The following is a 22,895-nucleotide window of genomic DNA, read 5'->3' on the forward strand; positions in this document are numbered from 1 at the left end:
AAAAGCACTTCATTTCTACTGGCAGACATCCAAATCTTGTAGTTGGACAAACTAGATCTAATCACTCCCTAATGTTGTTGGTAATTGTTGTGGACTTCTTTTCCATTATGAATAATGAAATATATACTATGAAAAAAATAATGTGTGCTCTTAAAAGAAAATTAGGTGCAATTCTATGATCATAACAATAGCAGACAAAAATCTAAATAACAATTAGGTAGGCAAGTTTATTTTATCAACATCTGAATATGCATCCTGTAACAAATTTTAATTACATTTTTACATACACTTTGCATTTCAGTTAGCAGTTAGTTGTTTCCAAACATGCTTGCCCTAGTATATTCTGAAATCTCAAGCTTACACAATACAGAAAATATTTTGGTACTAGTAGCTATGAGGTGTGTTATAATCAAATTAATTTCCTCCTAATATCCAAATAAATGTTTCAAATATTTGGTATTAAAACCCATTCCTTGTGAATAATAATGTCTGGATAATAATGGCTGATGGTAGATATGTTGCTACAAATTTTGTCTGGAATATTAACTATAAATGATGACAACTCCTTATGTCCTCAATTTCTACATAAATTTCCTTAAATTTCACTTGAACTTTAATAGTTGATTTCCATATTGGATTAATAAGATCTTTGAGAGACTCCCCTTCAACCCTCAGTGATATGAGGTAATCTTTCTCTTTACTGTAGTTCTTACAGACAAGATATTTCCATGTTTGCTTCACTAATATGTTTCTCCAAATGCCACTTTTTTAAATATATTTTTATTTTAATTATAGTGGCTTATATATTGATGACAATAATATTTAGGTACATATTAACATAAAATCAGGGGAATTTCCATCACTGAATTGTCCTCCCTCCACCTCCGTTCTCATCCTGCCTCCCATATCCTCCTCCCTCACCCCCCCCCCAGGGCTGCTATCATGAGTGGTCCCCTCTGTGCCTAGCTTACTACTTAGTGATCTTACACCTGTTTGGTCTTGGTACTTCCCTTATTTCCCCCTCTAATTGGGAGGCAGGACTAGATAGTTCAAGTTATGTGGTTTTGTTTGAAGAAAAGAAAAGTAATAAACTGGGGTAAAAATCAAAAATGTCAAAAATGGGCGGAGTCCTTCTAGAAGCTCTCATCCTCGGTTTGAAAGATGAAGGGAAAAAAGAAGGTGAAACACCACAACAGTACAAAAGAGAAGTGTCAAATAAAATATCCAGTGAGCACTCCAACAATAAAGATAAGCATCAAATAAAGCCATGCCACTTTCTTATAATTCAGCTTATTTTCTATATCAGTCCCTTCTATCTCAAAGGAATGAGAAGAGGACTTAAGAAGGAATATGGATTCTGAACAGCAGTGAACAGGGTTTAGATTTTTCTTTTCAGTCTCATACTACCTTTCCAAGCTTGCTTTTCACGGACTTTGTTAAACTAGAAAGATAGAAAAGGTTTAGAAGACCATGGTAATCTTGTGAATGGCAGAATTTTCTCCTCTACCTTCTAAAGATATGCTAATTGTGGTTGTCTCTTTGATGTGGTGCCCAACTCCCTTCAGTCTCCTGAGTTCCATGTCTTCCATGATAGAGCAGAAGAAACCTGCTCCCCTTCCTGAACCTCTGAAGTTCTCATTCAGATTAGGGCTCTGGATATATTACTTGTTCCTTGGAAGGGAGTTGAGGCTATCTTTACATATATTCATACCTAAAGAAATCCTCAGCCGCATTTTCACGGCAGGACTCCAGAACACAAAAACCAGCAAGCTTTTGCAGAAGCCAGGTCCCCTGTTTGGGACAACAGGCGGGGAAACTCCACGAAACTACGCCTGCCCAGTGGGGCCCAACTGCGAAAAACTGTGAGTGCTACCTGTAAATGTCTGTCTACTGTCCTCTTGCATGAAACTCTTGGGAGTGGGGCGAAAGAGGCTCCAGCAGAGCACTTTGGCTTCACTTCGCTACGCAGCCATGGGCTCTTTCTAAGAAAAAAACAGCATTGCAACAAGAAGACAAAAATCACACTAAGAACTGTGCTATATCACAGAAGCAAGCATTTCTCTCCGGACTGTCTTCTCTGTTGCATGTTCGGGCCTAAGACTTGATCCAGTGTGAGGCTTCATCCACAGAGGACTCCCCTTCCTTACAGGCAAGTCAGCCTATCCAGAAAGGGAGGAGCCAGAGGAGTGTGCTGCCTGCATCATATAGCCAATGAATTCCACCACAACACATAGAAAAACCCACAATACAAGTGTGACAATGGGGAAACAACGCAGGCCAGCATCAGACATAGAGAATGAAGATGACAATTCTGAGGACCAGATAATGACCAACCAACTAATCAACCTCTCAGATAAGGACTTTAGTCAAGCAATATGGAAGATGCTCAAAGAACTCAAAAAAACCATGGATAGAGTTGAACAGAACACTAATAAGAACCAAGAAAATATGAAGACAGAAATCACAAAACTTCAAACTGAAATAACATGTCAACTAACGGGCCTGAAAAAGTCTGTAAACGAAGTGAATGACAAAATGGATAAGCTTTGGGACAGGGTATCAGAAGCTGAGAATAGACTTGGCGCTGTGGAAGATGAGATATATAACAATTCCATACAGCAGGAGAGATTGGAAAAAAAACTTAAAGCAAATGAACAGACAATGGAAAAATTAGTCAAAGAATGGGAAGAGATGAAAATAGAAGTCTATGATAAAATCAACAGAAACAATATAAGAATCATTGGAGTCCCAGAGACCCAGGAAGAAAATTTCCAGGAAGAATCAACGGTCAAGAACATCATTAAAGAGAAACTTCCAGACCTAAAGAATATATGTGATCAAATCCTGCATGCTCGGAGAGTACCAACCAAAAGAGACCCCAGAAAAACCACGCCAAGACACATCCTAGTCACAATGACAAATCCCACAGATAAGAGACAGAATTCTGAAAACAGCAAGATCAAAAGGGGAAATTACGTTCAAGCAAGCATCCTTGAGATTTACAGCAAACCTGTCACCAGAAACACTCAATGCCAGAAAGCAGTGGTGGGATATTGTGACAAGACTGAATGAAATGAATGCTTCACCCAGAATACTATACCCAGCAAAACTCACTTTCCGGTTTGACGGAAGAATACATGGTTTCACAGACAAAAAACAGCTCAGAAACTTTACAGACACAAAACCAGTCTTAAGAGAAAAACTGAAAGACCTAATTTAAGACAAGACTAACCAAAAGACACACCAAATTTTGATATAAAGAAGGCATTAAATCCCAGCACATTCTTCTCTCAACGTCAATGGACTAAATGCACCAGTCAACAGACACAGAGTGGCTCAATGGATCAAAAAACTCAATCCAACATTCTGCTGCCTACAAGAAACACACCCAAATAGTCAGAACAAACATAGACTCAAAATAAAAGGCTGGAGAAAAATTATCCAAGCAAACAACACCCATAAAAAAGCTGGAGTGGCCATACTAATATCAGATAATGCAAACTTTATACTCAGGAAGGTTGTAAGGGACAAAGATGGACATTTTATATTAATCAAGGGGTATGTAGAGCAGGAAGAAATAACTCTCCTAAACATATATGCACCGAATGAGGGGCCAGCAAAATATTTAATACAACTGTTGACAAATATAAAAAATAATATCAATAACAACACAATAATTGTGGGGGACCTTAAAACGGCTTTGTCAACGCTGGATGGTCAACCAGACTGAAACCCAACAAGAATATACTAGACCTGAGGAGAGAAATGGAAGAAAGAGGCCTAGTGGATATATATAGGACACTCCATCCCCAGAAACCTGGGTATACATTCTTCTCCAATGTACATGGGACATTCTCCAGGATAGACTACATGCTGGCACATAAAACATACCTCCATAAGATCAAGAGAATAGAAATTTTGCAGATTACCTTCGCTGACCACAAGGCTCTGAAATTATTTGTGAATTCCAAAGGGACTCAGAAGAAAAACTTTAACACCTGGAAGTTAAACAGCCTCATACTCAATAGCCAGTTGGTCCGAGATGAAATCAAGGAGGAAATCAAAATGTTCCTGGAAACAAATGACAATAAAGACACAAACTATCAGAACTTATGGGACACAGCAAAAGCAGTAATGAGAGGAAAATTTATAGCTTTGCAAGCACACATCAGGAAGGAAGAAGGAGCTTACCTGAGTAGCTTAATGACACCGCTAATAGAACTAGAAAGTGCTCAACAAAAGGACCCAAAAATAGGAAGATAGAAGGAAATAACAAAGCTGAGAGCAGAGGTCACTGAATTGAAAACCCAGAAAACAATCCGAAAGATCAACGAAAGCAAAAGTTGGTTCTTCAAAAAAATAAACAAGATTGATAGACCACTGGCAAACCTAACAAAGAAAGAGAGAGAGAGAAACTTGATAACTCGTATTAGGAATGAAAAAGGAGAGATCACTACTGATATGACAGAGATTCAAAGGGTAATCAGAAACTACTTTGAGAAACTCTACGCCACTAAAAATGAGAACCTGGAAGAAATAGATAAATTCTTGGACTCTTATAATCTTACACGGTTGAAGGAAGAGGATGTAGCATATCTAAACACCCCATCACCATTGATGAAATAAAAACGATAATCAAATGTCTGCTGAAAAACAAAAGCCCAGGCCCAGATGGATTCACTAATGAATTCTTTCAAACTATCCAAGAGGAACTACTACCAATTCTGGCAAGACTCTTTCATGAAATTGAACTAATGGAAACACTTCCAAATAGCTTTTATGAAGCCAACATCACCTTGATACCTAAACCAGACAGAGATGCTACAAAAAAAGAAAATTACAGACCAATGTCGCTGATGAATGCAGATGCAAGCTACAAAATTAACACACAAAAATCAATGGCCTTTCTATTCACCAATAGTAATAAGGATGAAATGGACATTAAGAAAACAACCCCATTCACAATAGTGCCACACAAACTCAAATATCTTGGAATCAACTTGACTAAAAATGTGAAGGACCTATACAAAGAAAAACTATAAAACTCTGCTCCAGGAAATAAGAGAGGACACACGGAAATGGAAACACATACCCTGCTCATGGATTGGCAGGATGAACGTCATCAAAAATGGCAATACTCCCAAGGCATTATACAGATTTAATGCTATCCCTCTAAAGATACCCATGACATTCTTGAAAGAAGTGGATCAGGCACTTTTGAAATTCATTTGGAATAATAAACACCCTCGAATAGCTGAAGCAATCATTGGGAAAAAGTATATGGGAGGAAGTACTTTCCCCAACTTTAAATTGTACTACAAAGCAATAATTATCAAAACAGCATGGTATTGGAATAAGGACAGGCCCTCAGATCAGTGGAATAGGCTTGAATACTCAGAAAATGTTCCCCAGACATACAATCACCTAATTTTTGATAAAGGAGCAGGAAATCCTAAATGAAGCAGGGAAAGCCTCTTCAACAAGTGGTGTTGGCACAATTGGATAGCCACTTTCAAAAAATTGAACTTAGACCCCCAACTAACATCATGTACGAAGGTTAAATCCAAATGGATTAAAGACCTCAATATCAGCCCACAAACCATAAGATATATAGTGAAGGCCATCTACCACAAGCCAGTGGCAAATATTATCCTCAATGGAGAAAAACTGAAAGCCTTCCCTCTAAATTCTGGCACAAGACAAGGCTGTCCTCTCTCACCACTCCTATTCAACATAGCACTGGAAGTACTTGCTATAGCGATTAGGCAAGAAAAGGATATCAAGGGAATCCAGATAGGAAAGGAAGAAGTCAAGCTCTCACTGTTTGCAGATGACATGATACTCTACTTAGAAAACCCTAAAGACTCTATCAAAAAGCTTCTAGAAACAATAGACTCATATAGCAAGGTGGCAGGCTACAAAATTAACACACAAAAATCAATGGCCTTTCTATACACCAACAGTAATAAAGAAGAAATGGACATTAAGAAAACAACCCCATTCACAATAGTACCACACAAACTCAAATATCTTGGAATCAACTTGACTAAATATGTGAAGGACCTATACAAAGAAAACTATAAAACTCTGCTCCAAGAAATAAGAGAGGACACACGGAAATGGAAACACATACCCTGCTCATGGATTGGCAGGATTAACATCATCAAAATGTCAATACTCCCCAAGGCATTATACAGATTTAATGCCATCCCTCTAAAGATACCCATGACATTCTTCAAAGAAGTGGATCAGACACTTTTGAAATTCATTTGGAACAATAAACACCCTCGAATAGCTAAAGCAATCATTGGGAAAAAGAATATGGGAGGAATTACTTTTCCCAACTTTAAACTGTACTACAAAGCAACAGTTATCAAAACAGCATGGTATTGGAATAAGGATAGGTCCTCAGATCAGTGGAATAGGCTTGAATACTCAGAAAATGTTCCCCAGAGATACAACCATCTAATTTTTGATAAAGGAGCAGGAAATCCTAAATGGAGCAGGGAAAGCCTCTTCAACAAGTGGTGTTGGCACAATTGGATAGCCACTTGCAAAAAATTAAACTTAGACCCCCAGCTAACATCATGTACAAAGGTAAAATCCAAATGGATTAAAGACCTCGATATCAGCCCCAAAACCATAAGATATATAGAACAGCACATAGGCAAAACACTACAGGACATTACAGGCATCTTCAAGGAGGAAACTGCACTCTCCAAGCAAGTGAAAGCAGAGATTAACAGATGGGAATATATTAAGCTGAGAAGCTTCTGCACCTCAAAGGAAATAGTGCCCAGGATACAAGAGCCACCCACTGAGTGGGAGAAACTATTCACCCAATACCCATCAGATAAGGGGCTAATCTCCAAAATATACAAGGCACTGACAGAACTTTACAAGAAAAAAACATCTAACCCCATCAAAAAATGGGGAGAAGAAATGAACAGACACTTTGACAAAGAAGAAATACACATGGCCAAAAGACACATGAAAAAATGTTCCACATCACTAATCATCAGGGAGATGCAAATCAAAACAACGATGAGATACCACCTCACACCCCAGAGAATGGCACACATCACAAAGAATGAGAATAAACAGTGTTGGCGGGGATGTGGAGAGAAAGGAACTCTTATCCACTGCTGGTGGGAATGCTGTCTAGTTCAACCTTTATGGAAAGCGATATGGAGATTCCTCCAAAAACTGGAAATCGAGCTCCCATACGATCCAGCTATACCACTCCTAGGAATATACCCTAGGAACACAAAAATACAATACAAAAACCCCTTCCTTACACCTATATTCATTGCAGCTCTATTTACCATAGCAAGACTCTGGAAACAACCAAGATGCCCTTCAACAGATGAATGGCTAAAGAAACTGTGGTACATATACACAATGGAATATTATGCAGCTGTCAGGAGAGATGAAGTCATGAAATTTTCCTATACATGGATGTACATGGAATCTATTATGCTGAGTGAAATAAGTCAGAGAGAGAGAGAAAAACGCAGAATGGTCTCACTCATCTATGGGTTTTAAGAAAAATGAAAGACACCCTTGTAATAATAATTTTCAGACACAAAAGAGAAAAGAGCTGGAAGTTCCAGCTCACCTCAGGAAGCTCACCACAAAGAGTGATGAGTTTAGTTAGAGAAATAACTACATTTTGAACTGTCCTAATATTGAGAATGTATGAGGGAAATGTAGAGCCTGTTTAGGGTACAGGCGGGGGTTGGGTGGGGAGGAGGGTGATTTGGGACTTGGGTGATGGGAATGTTGCACTGGTGATGGGTGGTGTTCCTTTTATGACTGAAACCCAAACACAATCATGTATGTAATCAAGGTGTTTAAATAAAAAAAAAATTAAAAAAAAAAAAAAAAAAAAGATATATAGAACAGCACATAGGCAAACACTCCAGGACATTACAGGCATCTTCAAGGAGGAAACTGCATTCTCCAAGCAAGTGAAAGCAGAGATTAACAGATGGGAATATATTAAGCTGAGAAGCTTCTGCATCTTAAAGGAAATAGTGCCCAGGATACAAGAGCCACCCACTGAGTGGGAGAAACTATTCACCCAATACCCATCAGATAAGGGGCTAATCTCCAAATATACAAGGCACTGACAGAACATTACAAGAAAAAAAACATCTAATCCCATCAAAAAATTGGGAGAAGAAATGAACAGACACTTTGACAAAGAAGAAATACAGATGGCCAAAAGACACATAAAAAAGTGCTCCACGACAGAGGCTCGGCTGGGCTCAGAGCACTCCGCATGCCAGGATTTCTGGGTGTCTTTGCCTGGTATGTTGGGGGCTCTGGGCAGGACAGCTAGCACAGGCCCCCTGGGCTGACCACCTAGTCCAGGGGTCCAAGGTCCCCCCAAACCTGGTGGGTCTTCAAGGCCACGCCTGGTTAATTGGGCCCTGGGGGGAGGGGGGGAGAAATTCCTCCCTAGGCATCCAAAAACTACAGAGGCACAGCTGGGCTCAGAAAACTCTGCATGCCAGGATTTCTGGGTGTCTTTGCCTGGTATGTTGGGGGCTCTGGGCAGGACAGCTAGACACAGGCCCCCTGGGCTGACCACCTAGTCCAGGGGACCAAGGTCCCCCCAAACCTGGTGGGTCTTTAAGGCCACGCCTGGTTAATCGGGCCCTGGGGGGAGGGGGGCAGAAATTCCTCCCTAGGCATCCAAAAACTACAGAGGCACATCTGGGCTCAGAACACTCTGCATGCCAGGATTTCTGGGTGTCTTTGCCTGGTATGTTGGGGGCTCTGGGCAGGACAGCTAGACACAGGCCCCCTGGGCTGACCACCTAGTCCAGGGGACCAAGGTCCCCCCAAAACTGGTGGGTCTTTAAGGCCACGCCTGGTTAATCGGGCCCTGGGGGGAGGGGGGGAGAAATTCCTCCCTAGGCATCCAAAAACTACAGAGGCTCGGCTGGGCTCAGAGCACTCCACATGCCAGGATTTCTACGTTTCTTTGCCTGGTATTTTGGGGGCTCTGGGCAGGACAGCTAGCCACAGGCCCCCTGGGCTGACCACCTAGTCCAGGGGTCCAAGGTCCCCCCAAACCTGGTGGGTCTTCAAGGCCACGCCTGGTTAATTGGGCCCTGGGGGGAGGGGGGGAGAAATGCCTCCCTAGGCATCCAAAAACTACAGAGGCACAGCTGGGCTCAGAACACTCTGCATGCCAGGATTTCTGGGTCTTTGCCTGGTATGTTGGGGGCTCTGGGCAGGACAGCTAGACACAGGCCCCCTGGGCTGACCACCTAGTCCAGGGGACCAAGGTCCCCCCAAACCTGGTGGGTCTTTAAGGCCACGCCTGGTTAATTGGGCCCTGGGGGGAGGGGGGGAGAAATGCCTCCCTAGGCATCCAAAAACTACAGAACCGCGCGGGGGCATGAACCCCCGCGTGTACTTCATGTACTTCATGTATTCAGAATATTCCTTATTCTTATGTTATGTTTTGCATATACAGAATGTTTATTTTGTATTCTGCCCTTTCCCACACCCATACAAAGCTCTTTTTTACTCCTTAACTCTCTAAACCCCTCTCAAACATCACTAACCTACATTACTCTTTTTAACTTCAGTAGTGTATAATCCTAATCACAGTCCAAAGATGTGCATTGTGTGTGACAACCCCAAATTGTTTCAAGATACATAAAATGGACACATATTTCTTTAGAATATTTTGTGGGTTTTTTTGGACAGCTATAATTCTTACTAAATTTTTTCTTATACAGTGATGATTCTAACCACTTTTTATCTTCTCTTTTTGAGCTGTTTAACAAGGAATTTTGGTGGAAGAGCCCCCAGTTTAATGCTTATGATTGAACCATGTCATGGGAATCATTGTAGTTGTTCTTATGGCCCCCATATGCGCCAATAACACCACGTGGCATTGCTTCTTATTTGCATAGGCACATTAAAATGGGAAAATACTATACATACAAATAAGATCCTATTTAATAGAGATTGGAACACACAAATCTTGTAGTGCAAAGGGACCTTACACCCTGAACATTGACATAACGACCTGGCACAGACCTCAGAAGAAAGGGCATAATCCATTCTCCCCTGAACCAGGGAAGCCATCCACGAAACATCCAGGCTGGTTTATAACATCACCTGGAAGCAATCCTCTACCACAGAAGACCTACACTGCTCAGACTTTGACCTGCTCAAAAGAGACTTCCCTTGACACTGAGAAGACTTAACAACGACAACGACCTGCTTACAGGACAGGGCTCCCTGCATTGCCCTTTGATTGTGAGGTGAAAGGAGAGGATGCTCCACATCCTGACTTCAATGTGAGATATGCAGATTCCAGGATCTTTAATACAGAAACATGATACCAACAACAGAGACTGTGTGAAAAATAAAAGTGTGTTGGCACTACAGACAATGTATTGGATTGGACGATCTAGCTTGCCTGAGGCCTAGACTTGGACTTATGCCAGGAAACTTTAGGGGTCGGGTCTCTTTATACTTAGGCCAGGGTTATTTCTTTCCATGTCCCTCATATTTTGGTGGGCCTATGCAAACAATAATTGCCACTCTAGCGCCATTTTTTACTGTGCTCCTTTGACTCTAATCTTTAAAAAGAACTCACTTAAAATTTGAGGTTAACGTAAGCTAATATGCATGTATATGGAAATGTAAGAAAATACTATGCCTGTAATGTTTAAGGAGTTACGTAAGTTTTATGGCTTTAGATTGCTTTGTGTACTGTTAAGAAATATTATAATGTGTTACAATCTGGGGACTTGAGGGACAAAGTAATTGTACATGGATTCTGTCTTATTTATCTTAATGTTCTTTGGCTGAAATTTCAAAGTTAAGATATCAGCAAGGGGACTTCTGAGAATTATGTTATGGGTGATTGTCCTTCCACTGTAACTTTACCTTGTCCTCTTTCTATGTACCTTTGTTCTCATAATTAAAAAAAAAAGTGCTCCACATCACTAATCATCAGGGAGATGCAAATCAAAACAACAATGAGATACCACCTCACACCATAGAGAATGACACACATCACAAAGAATGAGAATAAACAGTGTTGGCAAGGATGTGGAGAGAAAAGAACTCTTATCCAATGCTGGTGGGAATGCCATCTAGTTCAACCTTTATGGAAAGCAATATGGAGATTCCTCCAAAAACTGGAAATCGAGCTCCCATACAATCCAGCTATATCACTCCTAGGAATATACCCTAGGAACACAAAAATACAATACAAAAACCCCTTCCTTACACCTATATTCATTGCAGCACTATTTACCATAGCAAGACTCTGGAAACAACCAAGATGCCCTTCAACAGACGAATGGCTAAAGAAACTGTGGTACATATACACAATGGAATATTATGCAGCTGTCAGGAGAGATGACATCATGAAATTTTCCTATACATGGATGTACACGGAATCTATTATGCAGAGTGAAATAAGTCAGAGAGAGAGAGAGAGAGAGAGAGAAACGCAGAATGGTCTCACTCATCTATGGGTTTTAAGAAAAATGAAAGACATTCTTGCAATAATAATTTTCAGACACAAAAGAGAAAAGAGATGGAAGTTCCAGCTCACCTCAGGAAACTCACCACAAAGAGTGATGAGTTTAGTTAGAAAAATACTTACATTTTGAACTCTCCTAATAATGAGAATTTATGAGGGAAATGGATAGCCTGTTTAGAGTACAGGCGGGGTTTGGGTGGGGAGGAGGGAGACTTGGGACATTGGTGATGGGAATGTTGCACTGGTGATGGGTAGTGTTCTTTACATGACTGAAACCCAAACACAATCATGTATGTAATCAAGGTGTTTAAATAAAAAAAATAAAGAAATCCTCAGCCAAATTCTTTGTGTCTCAATGAACAGATCGTAAATTAGAAAAATATGAAATAGTGGATAAATTAGGTCATAGTGCCAGTTGTAGGGCATAGGATTAAAATCTGCATTTTGTGACATTTATAATGAAATAGAAATAAATATATTTTACATCTGTAGCCTATGTTATAAAATTAAACTACCTACAAGTCCTGAGAAATAGTACAGCAAGTAGGGTGCTTGTCTTGAATGTGACTGACATGAGTGTAATTGCTGGAACCCTACATAAATTTCTGAGCACACTGGAAGTGGTTCCTGAGCACAAAGGCAGGAATAAGCACTGAGTACAATGGGAATACATACCTCACAAATAATACCTATAAAAATAAGAATAAAAAGATCAAAATATAATAAGAGAAGTAAGGGAGAGAGATAGGAAGGCAGGCCAGAGCACATCAAATTGTGTCATGAAGGAAAGGTTAGCTATAATCACAGTACTTCACAGAACACCCGAGTGGATTGTTAGAATAAAAAATTGAAGATAATGTTTTCTGGGAATATTAACATTATTGCTTTAGGTACATATAACTTCCATTTCCATTGTTAGCACATAATGTTACAAGACCACTGTGTAAAATACATAACTGAAAAAGGAGTATTACAAAACAAACCAAAGCAAAAAAGTGTAAGAGATAGATGAAATTATCTAGAAACTTTACTAATATCTACAGGCTTTAATATTTAAAATGAGAAAAGGTGGTTGGTCAGGGAGATAGTACAGTAGGTAGGGTTCTTGTTTTGCATGTTTATGATCCAGGATTTTATCCCTGCCATCTACCAAGCTTGCAAGATTATACCTTGAGCACTGCCAGATGATACCCAAAACCCCTTAAATTAAAAATTATTAGAAAGGTTTAGGGAAAACAAAATTAAAAGGAAACCAGTTTTATAACTCTATAACTTAATGAAAATTAATTCTTCATTTTGCATAGTTTATTTCTATATGACCTATATTCATGGTCACTGAAGGCTCAGAATCCAGATTATATTTTGACATGATTATAAACTTTACAGGGGTTCTCTTCTTTAGTTGAGAAAATGGAGGTTCATGGGTTAAGAATTTTATCCAATTTTAATTAAAAATAAAATAGAAAAAATTTAAACTCAGATTAAATTCTAATATTTACTTCCATATTCTTTTATTTGGGTTTGTTGATGATTTGTGTGTATATGTGTGTGTAAAGGTGGAAAATATGAGGGTAAGTTGGGTCCTAAAGGAGAAACAAAAATTAATTTTAGCAGATAGTGATGTTAAAATAGACCTAATGACTATGAAATAAATAACAAAAATCTTTCTCTAAGGTTGCTTGAGTGCTGGAGACATAGCACAACAGGTAAAAATTATTTCCTGCTTAGAGATTACTTGGATTCGGTCTCCAGCAGTATGTATAGTGTCCTGAGCCCCTCCAGGAGTCATTCCTAAGCACAGAGTTAGGACTAAGTTCAGGCACATACAGATATGACCCAACTCCCCTTCACACGCACAAATAAATAAAGGTTACCTAAGAGAAAGAGTAATAATGGAGTCATAAAATTGACTAAAGTTTGTTTGCATGAAGTGCCTGAAATTTAATTGCACTAATTCTGAGTGGTAGGTTCACTTATAAAAATCTGGAATATTAAGGAAACTGTAGAACTAAGAACAGATTCTTGGGAAAACAGAAACTTAAACCATAACATCTCAATTTTTCTCTCTCTCCCTCTCTTTTTCTCTTCTCTCTCTCTCTCCTCCCTCCACTTATTTATGTTCATAAATTATTTGAAAGTTCCTAATCAATGCAAAGATAAACTCACAATTTATATGCAAGTTTGAAAAATACTTTAATTTGCCTTTAATGGGACCTGGCTTGGCCTCTCTAAAGAGAAGATTCTTTATCATTTTAGTTCGGGTATTTTTTTTCCTTTGGTTAATCAAAGCTGAAATAAATGTACACAGAAAAAAACTTAGTATTTCCGAAACGTATGAGTGAATAGAAAAGCAAGCAAGAGGGGTAGATAAGAAAATTAAATATAAGATTGCATTTTGTCCGAATTTTCATCCAAATCCATGTTTTCTTGTCATGCAGCTTGTTTCAATCCTGTAGAAATCCTGCACTTCTGAACAGTTAAGGCAATAGGGAAAATTTACTCATGAGCTCTTTTCCATCGTTTATACTTCTTAATCAGTCTATTGGATATGAACTATCATCACTGGTGTTCAAATCTAATTTCTCAAGCTTCTGGTAAAACAAAATCAGCAACAAGAAATAACCACATACACTCCACATAGCATCATGTGCATTGTAAGTCATTGAAGAGAAGCTGGCCAGTGCCACTAAATACATGTTTTAATAGATACAGGGATATGCTCTGCAAAATACCACTGTTAGGAAACTTTGCCTCTATACCAACATCTCAGACCAAAACTGTAGAAAGCTTAATGTATAGCCTGATGTACAACTACAATATGGCAGACCTCTTGCTAACTGAAAAGTATTGCAAAATGACTATATTTTCCTGCAAATCATATCTCACTGATCTGACCAGGCTGTAAATTCAAAGATACTGATAAAGACCTGATGTATCTTGAACCATAGTTCTTAATGAGAAATGCTGGGTAGATGATATAAGTATATTGATGACATATGAGTGGTGAGAGGCATGAGGCTTTCAGACTGAGTCTGGTTTCTGCATCAGGCTAAGCTTACAAAGTTATGTAAGTAAAGGAGTTAGGCTCTATGCCTTAATAGCACTAGCAAAACACTGAGTCCATCTCGAACAAATCTCTGAGGATTAATAAAAATTGTTGTAGGCCAGAGAGTGAGTACTTTGGCCTACAACGATTTTTATTAATTCTCAGAGATCTTACTAGAATTCCAGTTAGCTAAATTGGGCAGGAATATATGATCAAATGTATGAATTCACAAACAATAGAGAGTGAATATGGGGATATTAATTATTGCACAAAGATTGACCAAGACATTTGATTCTTTGGTTGGGGGTGGGCAGTATGTATCACGTCAGACTCTGTTCAGGGTCTGATGGTGCTCTGTGCTCAAGGCACCATTTGTTTATTGATTGTATAAATAAATAGATAAGAAGCTGAACACATTAGAAAATAATGTTGGGCAAAAGAATAAAATGAGAGAGGTGAGAGACTATTATAACTGTCAACATAATGAATTAAGGATGATAGAGGAGATAGCAAAGAAAACAAGGACTAGTAGAAGAAGGAGACAAAACGGAACCACACACATATAAAAAGACAAAGAAAGGGGCACAGAACTATAAAGGGTAGAAAGTTAGTGAGTAAAAAGAGCAACTAAATATAAAAATGTAAAATTATGAAATATAAAATCATTATAAAAAGTTTATGTGAAGACCAGTACCATGTAGATTATTATTTATTTCCTGGATTATTTTTTTAAAAAAATTAAAGTACTCATATATTGTTGTATGATAGGAATGATTAATGTGGCTAATTCTGTAAATCTAACCACAGCACAAATCTTAAGAATGTCCCACTCTATGTTTTCTTTCCTTTTTACTTGATTTGATAAGCAATATACTCCAACCTGCCTCATTAAGATTAGGCACAAAGACCAACATCCCTTATACATATGAAAAATTAAAAGCATTTGCTTGGACAAACAAATAAAATAATATCTAAACCTTAAAGAAAAATAAAAGTTTCGGGGCCGGTGAGGTGGAGCTAGAGGTAAAGTCCCTGCCTTGCAAGTGCTAGCCAAGGAAAGGACCATGGTTCAATCCCCCAGAGTGCCATATGGTCCCCCCAAGCCAGGGGCAATTTCTGAGCACGTAGCCAGGAGTAACCCCTGAGCATCAAAAGGGTGTGGCCCGAAAAACCAAAAAAAAAAAAAAACAAAAAAGAAAGAAAAGAAAAAGAAAAGTATCAACCCAAACTTCAGTAGAACTGAAGAAATCATATAAAGGAGATACCTTTTAAAATTCACAATTAAGGACCGGAGTGGTAGCACAGTGGTAGGGCATTTGCCTTGCACATGGCTGACCCAGGATGGATGTTAATTCGATTCCCGGCATCCCATAAGATCCCCCAATCCATGAGCAATTTCTGAGTGCAAACCTGGAGAAACCTTGAGTGCACTGTGTGTGGACCTCCTCCCTCAAAAAAAAAAAAAAAGAAGAAAAAGAAAATTCACAATTAAGTTCTCAATATAAATACATAATTTATACACAAAGTAAAAGCACAGCCAATATTTTGTGAGCATATATGCAAGTTAACATATATATTTATTATAAGTTTTATGAATTTTCCTTTGAAAGTTTTTCTGATACCTAGACCAATAATTGTATTTTATTCTATTCTGCTGAATCAATCAATGACTCTCATCTTTTCCCTGTGTATAAGGTAGTTTCTTGTTTGCCTGCTTAAGCAAAGACCTATCATGTTCACTATGATTCCACCATTCCTTACAATGTACCTTGCATAAAATAATGCCAACATAAGAAATCATTCACTGACAGTTTTTCAGTAAGAATCCAGAAATCCATCCCTTGTAACTTCTCCATTTAAAATTTTTGTAAATAAAATTGTATGGCTCTGGGCACTTTCACGTGAATAATAGAATTTCCTTTTTTTCTGTACTATTATGTATTTGCAGACACACTAAATCAATAAAAGTAAAAATATATACAAGGGTCATTTATTCTCAGTGTTTTAATCATAAATCATTATTAAGCAGTATTTTTAGACCTTTCCTATTTCATAATAATTAATATTTCAAATACTGACCCTGAGTGTGATCTCTATATCAAAATTACATTGTCTAGGTATAGATAGATGTTTATTGTTTTTATTTCATTATGTTTATCACTTATTCTATCTCAACATATATTCCTCTCAAATAAATTTAATTCATTGGGGTATTAGAGTTTTGAAAAAATAGTAAAATAGAGTGCAATTTTAATTACCAATATTGACTAATTACCCACAAATCAAGAAGTCACAATATGATATATAGATGGTCACCTTTCCTTGAGTGCAATATTCTTACACTCAAAAAACAATAATTGTTATTTATTTTATAGGAGAAAAAAATCACTGTATAAGCTAAATTTTAAATACTACTATTACTATTAATAATTGAAAATTTAGGATAAATTCCGGAGATCATGTTAACATGTCTTCTTTTTCTTGAATAATAAATATATTATCATTTAAATGTAATTTTATAATAATATAAATTTCTAATTTGTTATATATACTGTAGTTAATTGTCATTTGTCTCTTCAATATAGTCAATATTTTCTTTTTCACTTAAAAATAGGCTATGACTTGTGCATGTCATTTTAATTTTGACTATTAAATTCATTGTCATTCAGCTGTTACTTTTTCATTGGGTGTGGAAATTCCTGTTTTGTCATACTAAATTGCTACTTAAGGTAACCATATACTTATACAAGACTGTACCACTGCAAATACTGTTTCAAGCCAAACTGGTGTTTCTATATAAAAATATTCATAGAAGATTGGTTCATAATAGTCCCAAATTGAATGTGATTCGACCATCCACCTACTTCTAAAAATTTCAGTGTTAATCAAAAGCAGACAAACTTCAAAGAATAAATGCTAGATAGTTGTTATCCACTAAGAATAAAGAAGTCAGTGAGTAGACAAAGCATATCTCTCAACCAAACAATGACAAATATATGAGCAAAGTAATTAATTTAACCCACCAGAGAACTGTGATTGCAGGGTCATCTTAAGGGTATATAAACACAGAGAACAAAAGAACAAGTCCCACCTACCCCCACAAGTGGGTAACAAAAAATGAACTACATTTTTAAAATGTGCCAAAGGCTAAGTATGGTTACTGTGACAGAATAAAACCCGTAGGAGTCATTGAGAAATACTGGATTTCTCAGTAGTCCTATAAAAAGCCCTACCTTCTGAAGACAGAGAAATGTATAGGATATAAAGGATAGAAAACACTGCTTTCTCTTCCCTGAGGGAGATTTTACCTTTCACATATCATTAGAATTAAATCAGGAGCCATTTTTCAAGTTTACTATTTCCATCCCAACGGATAATCACATTTCTCATTTTTCCCAGAGAGAAAATAGTTGGTTACTTCCAGCACTGAGTTAGTAGGGGAAGCCCCTAGATGCCTAGAAAAGTGAATTGTTTGTTTATCACATATTTACATCTCAAGCATTATGTTGTCCAGACCTTATAGACTCTTTAAATTGTGAGAATTGGAGCCATGAGGCTTAAAATTGAGGGAAATAAAATCTGCATTTACATTTCAAAAGATCAGAGCAAAGCCCTCAGTTTCTACCCATTTTATCCAGAAAAAAATTAAGTTTTGCTTCTGCCATTTAGAGAGAGAGGTCTATTGTCTTCTATGACCTGTAAGTATAGAGCTTATTGTTTTTTCACACCTCAACTATAGATTGCTTGGCTTTGCATGTTGACTTTACCATTTGTTTTTCATTTCATCACACCAATGGTAATATCTAGAGATGGCCTGATACCTTTATTGTTTACTGTGAGCTGATTAATCAGATTTATGTATGATTCTAAATACCTTGTGGTCAGATTCAGAAGGCATTAAGACAAATATTTAAAACTCTACTAGAACAGAGCAAATAGATTATGAAGGAAACTTGTCTCGCATGTAGCCAACTCGATCTTGATCTATCTATAACATCCCATATAAAGCCCTAAATCTAGCAGGTGTGATCTCTGAGTGCAGAGTCAGGAGGAAGTCATGAATACTTCCAGGTGTACACCCCACAACATAAATCTAAACAGTCACCCTCAGACAAAGAGAATTTATACTAATCCAATGATTCTTTCTCATTACACTCCTTTAGGTGTTCACAAGAAAGAGAAGGGGCCAGTGCAAAAGAATAGAGCTCATTATATACAGATCATAATCTATTGGGTGGATGAAAGATCTAACTTCAGCCTACCTGAATATAGCCCCTATAAAAAGAAAGTCTTGAAACAATAGGAAACTATTATCATGTCATCTCACCTTCCAAAGCACAGAAAACTATTGATTGTAGCTGACTGAATATAGGTTGGGGGTTGATTTGAAAGATATAAACACAAGAAAATGAAAGAGAAGAAGGAAAATAGTCTTGTAAACAATATAACATCAGTTTTAGAAATCATCTCCTTCCACACAAAGTAAAAAAAAAATGTATTTTCTGCATATGATCAAGCACATAGAAAAGGCAGTATTTGGGCACCACAGGGATAAAAGAAAAAATAGTGAGTAAGCTCTATCTCTACAGCATGAATACTCAACTTCTAAGAAATGAGCTTGATTAAAATAATAAACACCCATACTTGCCATCTACCATACGTTTACTAATCATTCAATAATAAGTAAGAAATACTGGCATATGTTATGTTGTTTTCAGAAAAAACAAAGCTACCAATGAGACTCCTTTTAAGGCAAGGGCTTACAGACACATGAAAACTGAGGCTACAATAGTAATGCTGATTAAAAATAGACATTGACTTCGCAACCTATCCTAAGTTTAAAACAATGAAAGTCAATTTATTGACAGAGTTTAGAGCATAGTAAAGCTATCTCAAATAAGCACTTGATTAGATTAAAACAAACCACCTACCATCTGTGAGAACAGATGTGGTAATTTTCAGGCATAAATATGCATAATCACTCTCATGATTAAAACATTTAATGTAAAGTTAAATACACAGGAAAAATAAATGTAAAAATATTTCAAGAGACAAAGCAATAAATATAATAAGATACTGTGGCAATACAGCTGCTCATTTAGTGGACAGATCTTTGAAATAATTATAATTAACATGTTAATGTAAACACAAATGAGGAGAGGGGAGAATTTTAGGAACAAAGAAAATTATTAGGAATTGGTAAGTGAAAACAAATCATTGTATAGTCTTCTAGATAGACTCATATTATCAATTATAAATTAATTTGAAGTTAGATATGTTAATACAAATAACCAAACTGAAAATATAAAGATAGTACTCTATATATAAAATATATAAAGAAAATATATTTGTCTTTATACAATATAAAAAGAAACAATACCCTTAGATTATAAAATCTTCCCACAAAATTTGAAACATCAAACTTCACACTTTTAGAGTGCCCTAAAAGGATAAATGTAGCAATAATGAAACAACAAACTCTATGTAAACCATATCCAAATTTTAACATCATATTTAAACTTCTAAAAATCAGACTAGGATATGTCAGAATAAGAAAAATTATATCATATTTTACAATGAAATTATACAAGCCCAAATCATGGGATACTAACCTTACCCCTACATATATATTAGTTAATGTTATTAGTGTAATGTTATATATACATCAGTATAAGTGAAGGTAAAACTCATATGATTATTTCAACAGATGAAATAAAAGCCATTACTAGATTTCATATCCACTTGTTATAAAAAAAAACTCTCAAAATAGTATATAAAATTTTATTTCAACATAATGAAGGTCATGTGCATTAAATTCAGAGTTAATTTCAGACACAATGATCAATAACTGAAAAAATTTTATCATTGTTAAGGCACAAGAAAAGGATTTCCTTTTCACAATCGTTATTCAGCATATTATTGGATGAGTTAAACACAGCTCTTAGTCATGAAAAAGTTTAAAGGACTTTAAATTAGAAAAGAAGGGAAAAAGCTGTTTTTGCAGATGGTATTTATATAGTAAACTCAAGCACTTCTCAAGAAAGCCTTCTGAAAACAGAAAAGTGAATAGCTACAAACATATCACTTTTTCTTTTCAATTTTACATATAAAATATGCACTAGTGGACCAAGGTATATTAGTACAGACACTAAGGTGAAACCAACTAAGGCTCAATTCTAACATCACATCTTTGTTTCCCCAAGAGCAGCTGGGGAATGCAGCCCTGGAGTCTCTCCACTTGCAAACTTAACCATGGGGTATCCCCAGAATCTAAATACTCCAGCAGCATCAGATGCTGTTCAGATCCTTGCCTCAAGCCACCACCAGCAGCATGAGCATCACCAGTTAGGATCCTGAGCACCACGTGGGAACCTCACCGCACTCCAAAAATGAACCAGAAGTAAATTGTTTTATATTTATTTTTTTAAAGAATTTTTAATTTGACCAAAGTGGATTACAATTTTTTACAGTAATATTTTAGTTACATAGTGACATTGAATCAGAGGAATTCCCACCACCAATGTTGTCCTCCCTCCACCATTGTTCTCAGCATGCATCCCATATCACCCCACCTTTGCCCCCTGGGCTGCTAGTATAAGTGGCCCCTTCTGTGTCTAGCTTGTTTTTGTAGATTGAATATCGATTCTGTTGTAGTTGACTTTGAATTTGGTGTTTAAATCTGATCATTTTTTTATTTCTACTCAATGTTCATATGATTGTTTGGTCTTGGTGCCCTTCATTATTTGCCCCTTAATTTGTGAGGCATAATAAGATGGTTCAAGTTATGTGGTTTTGTTTAAAGGTAAGAAAGAAAAGAAAAGAAAAGAAAAGAAAAGAAAAGAAAAGAAAAGAAAAGAAAAGAAAAGAAAAGAAAAGAAAAGAAAAGAAAAGAAAGAAAAGAAAGAAAAGAAAAAAGAAAAGGAAAGGAAAGGAAAGAAAAGAAAAAAAGAAAAGAAAAGGAAAGAAAAGAAAAGAAAAGAAAAGAAAGAAAAGAAAAGAAAAGAAAAGAAAAGAAAAGAAAAGAAAAGAAAAGAAAAGAAAAGAAAAGAAAAGAAAGGGAGGCCAAAAAATTAAACAAGCAAAATATGGGAGGAGTCCTTCTAGAATCTAGAGACTATAAAAATCAGTTTAAGAAAGGGAAAAAGGAAGTAAACATAAAAGTAATACAGAAAAATCAGACCAAAAAAAAAATCTGAAAAACACCATAGCAATAAAGAAAACAACCAAACACTAATCATTGTCCCAAAATAAAACTGAATCAAAGCACAGGGAAAAAAAAAAGGAAAGAAAAAACAAGCAACAATTACCAAAAAAATATTAATTTGTGTTTTTTTTTTGCATAGACACAGTAAAAATTGGAGAGATGATTAGAAAGGGAATTCTCCTGGCCTAAGAGATACAGGTTTTTTTCTCCATTGAAGTCTACTGTCATGGGTTTAACTACAGGCTTCGTACATGCTCTTTTACTCTCCCCTAGGTCCTTTTGTGATGTCTGGAAGCTTTCCGCTCTGTCATGAATGATAAAATCAGGCCTCTGTAGCTAGTGATCTTAGTATTTGCACATGTCATAGAATGGAGCCTAGGATGGAGTCTTTCATTACAGTTCCAGGAGTTCTGTTCCATCACTGTTGTTTTTAATCAGTCTTCTGTAGTTGGTGGTCTTGGCTTTTTACAAGAATCCTAGGAGGAAGCCTAGGATAAAGTCTTTCATTATGTTTCCAGAAGTTCTGCTCAGTTGCAGTTGTCTCTGGAATTAGAGTCTGATAGAAATCTGGAATTAGAGATCTTGGTTGTTGTACAGATCGTAGGCTAAAGCCTAGACTAGGGTCATTTTTTACACAGGATACGTTCTGCCCAGTCATGGTGGTCACAGTTAATCTTCTGTAGTTAGTGATCTTGGCTCTTGCACAGATCAAAGGTTGATGTGTCTTCTGATTTCATCTTCTCGTTAGGTGGTGGAATAAGACAACCTGCTCTTAGACCAAGTTGTTGCCATTTCCTCATTGTCAGGATGTCATACCAAAATGGGCGTATGATGAACTCAGAAGACACATCATCCTTTGATCTGTGCAAAAGCCAAGATCGCTATCTACAGAAGTAAATATTTTTAATTCACTTATAATTGCTTCCAAAAGATTTAAGTAATCAATTATGGAACTGAAGAAAGCTACCAAGTAGGAATCCATTATTCAAGAGATTAAAAAAAAAAGGGAAAAAATTCATGTTGATAGGTTGGAAAAAATAAAATTGCTAAAATTATCATTCTACTCAAAACATTATATAAATTCAACAAAATCCCTCTCAAAATTTATTCTACAGAGGCCA

The sequence above is a fragment of the Suncus etruscus genome, chromosome 4, assembly GCF_024139225.1.
Source record: "Suncus etruscus isolate mSunEtr1 chromosome 4, mSunEtr1.pri.cur, whole genome shotgun sequence".
Taxonomy (NCBI): Eukaryota; Metazoa; Chordata; class Mammalia; order Eulipotyphla; family Soricidae; genus Suncus; species Suncus etruscus.